Here is a 7,106-nt window from a genome sequence, read left to right as displayed (position 1 = left end):
CATACACAGTGTTATACTAGCATACTTCTAAGTGCTGTAAAAATGCAGAACATATTTCCCTAAGTAGAAAACACCACTGACCAGTTACAATTCCAGTTTAACTTGACAAGTTTCTTTAAGATATGAGATGAAAAGATTTTCTAAACCTGACAGCATGTGTGAGTATTTTAATGGAACAGACAGATTTATATAATCCATTTAGGGCTGCAGTCCCAAAAGTTCATCTACCAGTCAGTTTTGCCTCCAGGCACTTAAAAACTGGGTCAAATAAAGATTTTTGGAACAGAAATATTTCTAGAAAATAGTATGGATCTTAAACTTTCTTCTTCTTATGCTTTTCGATGCACAAAGAACATCGTGCTTTTGATTTAGCGGGGTGGTGAGAGATAAATAACTAAAGCAAAGCCTCAAGGAGAGAGCATTTCTTCTGTAACATGCTGCATAAACTTTCTCTCTCAAAATTACAGCTGCCATTGCAGACACCTATGAATTTAAAGGCACAGTACACCACAGCTGCAGTTCATGTACCATAATTTCCAGCCTCCCAAATTCTCAAAGGAGCCTAAGGGAGTTAAGCATCCAACTCTCCCTGATTTTAGCCACCTAATTTGCTTAGGTTCCTGGGAGAATCATTATTGTGGTAGTCTGCAGGAGCAGTGCACATTTTATTTTAAATAACTGTCACAGGGTGGCTGGCCCTCAATGGGAATCAGGGCCCAAGCTATGACAGGCTTCATTAGGGAGATTGAGCCCATCAGTGTCAGACAATGCCCTGAAAAACAATAATGGAGATAGTTCCGAAGTGGAATTTTAAAGAATTTCTTGCATCAGTTTACTTCTGTTTTATTTTCATGTTATTCCAACATGGCCATTGAAAATAAAAGTATAAACTAGTAGTCTGGTAAATTAAGCAAAATATGCTGTCTTGATGTTTTAGCTTTTAAGAAAGTTTGTCTAATAGAATTATGGATATTATTTATAACAGCTATTGCTTTTTCAAAGATGGGCCTCATTTAGAACACCCTCCTCCCCCAACTCGGGGAAGTTCCAAGACTTTGTAGTTAAGGCCCATCTCTACAAGATTAATTTGAAAGGGAACAATTAATCCAGTCTTCCTGAACTAAGCATAATGTGAAGGTTAAAACAAGCTGTGGAGGAAACTGAAGCTAAAGTTAAACAAGTGAACTCAACTCCACTTCGCAGGGCATGTGATTAATGAAGAGGGGTGAACTGTGGTGTAGTCAGCAGTTTCTTCCACCCTAGGAGACCTTGTATGGTGACACTATCCACCGTAGCCTGCGAGCTACAGAGCTAAGCATCAAACGTGTCCAGCAGCCTTAATGTTCATTACTGTCAAGTCCTGTCTCTTCTCTGCATGAAAGACACTACAGGATCAATCCTCTAACATGCATAGATAGTGATCAATTGTGCAACAAAGATTTACAAGCACTGACTGCATTCTAGTAGGCAAATCAGTAAACTTAAAAGAGTGAGGTGAAGTTAGTAAATTGTATAGTCAGTTGCTTGACCACACTTTGGTTCATTATGAAATATACTTGAGACCAAATAATCAATATCCGTCAGTTTTATTGCTAAAAGTCAACAGTAGTATAGTACAGGAAAACAGGTTCAGTATGATACCAGTTTCTGGCAAGCCATGTCTGGCAGTATTGTTAATTCACCTTATACAGTGTCTGTGCTTCCAAAGTTACACATTTCATGTAGGAGTACTTATAGGATGATTTTACAAAATACAAAAAACTCTACATGTCACTAAAATACAACCCACCGGTTTCTTTACTTGTTCTGTACGGTCCTTATCTTTGTTTTGGATACTAGCATTCCAGGTCCTGGTCCATCAATGTGTCAAGGTACCTCTCTAACTTATATCAGGGCAGAAAATTAATGTGTTTTGCCTTTTTCAAGTTCTCTATTTTCTAATGCCAAAGCTGACTTCATCTTTGCAAAGTGTTATGGCTGCTTAGCATAAGTGAACAGGATTATAGGAAGACACAGGCCAATTCAGGCCATGTAACTGCTAGGAATATGTATGCATGATATAATGCTATTCATAGTGTATGCTTAATGCATATTAACATGTTGTATGAATAATACATACTGATAATGGGATATATACATTAGCCAGTATATGCTGGTCAACAGAGATTAATGGGAGAGATGGCTTGATGGTCCCAAGGGAACGGGATGATGGCATGGAAGAAGTAATGATCTGAAAGTCCGACTTGCATTTGAATTGTTCTGCTTGCTTATAATGTTGTGTGACTCAATAATATTGGTTACAAACAACAAAAGCAACCTTAAGGGCAACTGGAAGTTGCACCACATGATGCAGATTTGATGTATTCAGTTGCCTGCTCTGTTGTCTTGACTGGGAAAGCTCAGCGCACAGATCCAGGAATGTGGCCTTCCACATCGGAAAGTTCTGCAACCACTATTGAGCATCCCAGCTGTGCATCATGATACAGTTCCACCTCTCAATGTTTGTTTCTCGGGCCTCATGTCTCCACCACATGGAGCTGGTCAGTGAATGCCTGCAACACCCTGTAATTTTTATGCACTGTCGGTCACAACAATCTGCTGTCCTAGGCAAAGCTTCAGTGTACCACCCCCTTCAACCTCCTCAGAACATCAATATGACTGAGGCAGTGGTGCCAGAAGGAATGCAGAAGGGGGAGGGGGCAACTGGCATTGTGATCCCATGCACCAAGTCACAATGCCACTTGCTCAGATTTGGCCTTGCTGCCTCTCTGTTGTGCCAGCTGTGGAAGGGGCTCCATGATTATACCATCCAGTGGTGCTGTTCACTTTTCCCAGAAATCCAACACACTGGGAATCTGCTGTCCTACATCTGCCTTATTGTCAATAGCTTGAGTGGCCCCAGACTGTCAGCATCATCCACTCATCCATTTTGATGTGTCCTGTCTCATTGTCATCACAGCACCACCATCCACTGTTGTTGTGGTAGTCACTGAAGGAAGTTCTGCAAATACAGAACAATTGTGTGCCCTGTCTCCAAAACAGACACAAGATTAAGAACTCTGCTGATCTGTGGGGGATCTGCTGAGATGGCCAAGAGAGAGAAGCAGTGTGACCAACTGTAAGAATTTTTAAAATGGCACAAAAATTATGGACTGGAGAAAAGGGAATTGTGGGAACTTGACCTTGAGCTCCTATAATTCCCTGAGCATAGTGCAAGTATCTCACAATGCACTACAAAAAATGTCCCACAAGGCATTGCACCAGATGGCATGCAGAAGACACTGGGACGCCTATTCATGGTGCACTGTGTCTCCTGTCGACACAACCTCTCACCGTGAAGACATGTGGTACTGGGAAGGCAGCCAGTTGTACATGCGCTCTAAGGCCATAGCAGTGGTGACAGCTGTAAGCCAGCAAAAGTTCTGGCAGCAAAACTCTAGTGTAGCCATGGCCCATGTGTGCTGACAGCCTCTGTGCCTCAGTTCCCTCATTCATAAAATGGGCATAAAAAGCCTTTTCTCACAGGAAGCGTAATTAAAGTTGTGAAGTGTAATTAAACGTTCTTAAGTGCTTTGGGGTCCTTGAGTAAGGTGGAATGGAAGCAGGACCCTTTGATAGCAACAGTCAGCTTGGCCTTCCTGGGAATCACGGACATATCTCAGCCTTTTCCTAAAACTGGTCTATACCTGGTGCAGCCCCAGCAGTGCTAGCAATGGGGAACCACTACAGTAAACTAGAAGCTTGTGGCATAGCCTCAGCCTAGCCAGTCATTAGTGGCCAGAGACTGTTTCAGACTGTTTAAGTGACCACTGTAAAGCACATGTTTATGTACCAAGGCTGCAGCTAAGAAGAGATCTAGGCCCAGTCTACACTGGCAAGTTTCTGCGCAGTAAAGCAGCTTTCGGTGCTGTAACTCCCGAGGTGCGCACACTGCCAAGCCAGAAACTGCACAGCTGTAGCACTTAACAAACCCATCCCAGTGAGAGGAGTACAGCTTTCTGTGCTGGGGCTACGGTGCTGCGGGGCCAGTGCAGACACTGTGGCGATAACAGCACTGTGATGGGCCTCTGGGAAGTGTCCCACAAAGCCTGTTCTTGCCTCTCTGAGCATCGGTTTGAACTCTACTGCCCTGACCTCAGGTGACCAACCATCATCCCTACCCCGTGAATTCCTTTGGAAATTTGGAAGTCCCCTTCCTGTTTGGTCGGGCTCAGCGCATCTTTTCAGGTGGCCACGCCTGCGCCACGCACCAGGCGATTCCCCGCTTGGAGCAATGCCGAGCTGCTGGACCTCAGCGGCGTTTGGGGAGAGGAGGCTGTCCAGTCCCAGCGGCGCTCCAGCCAGAGGAATTATGATACCTGTGGGCAGATTTCATGATGCACGACAGGAAGGGGCCATGACCGGGACACACGGCAGTGCAGGGTCAAAGTGAGGGAGCTGCGGAACGCCCGCCACAAGGTGCGGGAGGCAAACCGCCGCTCCGGTGCTGCACCCACGAGCTGCTGGTTCTACAAAGAGCTGGAGGTGATACTCCGCGGTGACCCTCCCTCCACTCCTGTTGGGGGCAGGAGGGTTGCAGGGAGCAGGCTTGTCTCCCACCGCATGCCTAGTCTGAGTGGCGGAACAGGCTGTTGATTGATTCCTTCACATCATGGGAATCTCCCTCAGAGATCTCCAGGAAACTCTCGTGGAGATATTGGGCAATCCACTGCCGCAGATTCTTTGGCAGAGCTGATTTGTTTCTTGCCCTATGAATGGTAACTTTCCCGCGCCACTCTGCCGTCACGGGGTGGGGGTGGGGAGACACCACTGCTGCACACAGGCGAGCTGCATAGGAGCTAGGGAGGAAGCCGCAGGCTTGGAGAAGATCCTCCCTTGATTCCCTGCTCACTCTCAGCAGCGAGATATCTTCCATAATGAACACAGCCTGTGGAAAGTGTGGGGACAGGAATGATTATCAGGCCCCCTCTAGAGTGCTGGCTCTTCCCAAGAACCATGTGCCCAGTGTACAGCAGGGTCCGGGAAGAGTGATTTCCCCTGCCCCTGCAGTTACTCACCATTTTGGAGGTCCTGTGACTCAGGTGTGCTTGCCTGGGGCTCAGCCAGTTAGTGACGGGTGTGTGAGTACTGGCTGTGTTTTAAGTCACTGAATCAGTGCTGTCTGTGTTGCAAACAATATTGCTTCTGTATGTTTGCATTTAAACTTCACAGATATGACCTTGGGAGCCCAGTCCCCCTCCTTGTTATCGGCAGCTGAACAGCTGCACAGAATTAGAAAGAGGCCAAGAAGAACTAAGGAGGACTTGCTGCATGATGTCATAATGCACTCTGCCGCTGAGAAACAGGAACTGAAGGAGTGGCGGGACAGCGAGAAGAGGGACAGAACGGAAAACGCTGCGTGCCAGAATGAAGCCACGGAGCGGCTCTTACAGGTTATGGAGCGCCAAGCAGACATGCTCCAGGCGGTACTAGCTCTTCAAACCGAGCAGCTCCGCGCCCACCCACTCCTGCAGCCGCTGTCACAAAACCCCTACCCATGCGTCCCCCCCAGACACCGCCAACACACTCTTATCAACCTCCTGGCTCCAGTCTGTATCCGCTGCATTGCACTCCTCCCCCGTCACAGTCCAGCCCTGCGGACTCTCACTACCCACTGCACTCAACACCCGTCCCTCTGCAGTTTGGCTCTGCTGAAGTACAGTACCCACTGCAGTGTACTCCAAAGGAGAAGCTTGGATATGATCCCTGGACATACACAAATCTTTAGCCATCCTGGGATCCCTCCTCCTCCTGGGACCTTCCCTTTCCCCCTCCTCCTCCCTGCTTATGGTTTTGGGGTTTTTTTGTTTGACTCTCTCCTCCGTTGTTCCTCTTTTAATAAAAGAATTGTGTTGGTTTGAAAGCAATCTTTATTCTATTAACTGAAAGCAAAAAGAGCCCTTCAAAGCAACATACAATTATGTTAATCCTCCTTATTGCATCATGTGCACCAATCACCTCCTAGCATTACAAGTACTGCAATCCTGAGCATAGCAACAAATATTCATGGCTTTCAGCTTCGAATTGCTGCCTCAAGGCCACCCTGATCCTCATAGCCCTGTGCTGCACCCCTCTAATAGCTCTGGCTGTTCAAACTCAGCCTCCAGGCACTGAGCCTCTGCGGTCCAACCCTGAGTGAAGCTTTCACTCTTCCCTTCACAAATATTATGGAGCATACAGCACATGGCTATAAGCATAGGAATATTGTCATCGGCCAGGTCCAGCTTCCCACAGAAGCAGTGCCAGCGGGCTTTTAAACAGCCAAAAGCACACTCAACAGTCATTCTGCACTTGCTCAGCCTGTTGTTGAACCACTCCTTGCTGCTGTCAAGTTGCCCTGTGTACGGCTTCATAAGCCACGGCATTAAGGGGTAGGCGGGGTCTCCCAGGATCACAATGGGCATTTCAACTTCCCCTACAGTGATCTTCTGATCTGCGAAGAAAGTCCCTGCTTGCAACTACCTGAATAGGCCAGTGTTCCAAAAGATTCATGCATCATGCACCTTTCCGGACCAACCTGCATTAATGTCTGTGAAACGCCCATGGTGATCCACGAGCACTTGGAGAACCATTGAGACATATCCCTTGCGATTAATGTACTCGGTGGCTAGGTGGTCTGGTGCCAGAATTGGAACGTGTGTGCCATCTATCGCCCCCCCGCAGTTAGGGAAGCCCATTTGTACAAAGCCATCCACAATGTCATGCATGTTGCCAAGAGTCACGGTCTTTCAGAGCAGGATGTGATTAATGCCCTGCATACTTTGTCAACACAAGTCCAGCAGTCGACTTTCCCACTCCAAACTGGTTAGCGACTGATCGGTAGCAGTCTGGAGTAGCCAGCTTCCACAGTCAATTGCCACGCGCTTCTCCAATGACAGGGCAGCTCTCATTTTCATGTCCTTGCACCACAGGGCTGGGGTGAGCTCATCACACAGTCCCAAGAATGTAGCTTTCCTCATCCAAAAGTTCTGCAACCATTGCTCGTCATCTGAGAAGTGCATGACGATGTGACCCCACCACTCAGTGCTTGTTTCCCAAGCCCAAAAGCAGTGCTCCACTGTGGTCAG

Source organism: Lepidochelys kempii, chromosome 8 (assembly GCF_965140285.1).
Source record: "Lepidochelys kempii isolate rLepKem1 chromosome 8, rLepKem1.hap1, whole genome shotgun sequence".
Classification (NCBI taxonomy): Eukaryota; Metazoa; Chordata; order Testudines; family Cheloniidae; genus Lepidochelys; species Lepidochelys kempii.
Note: the sequence above shows the minus strand (reverse complement) of the source record.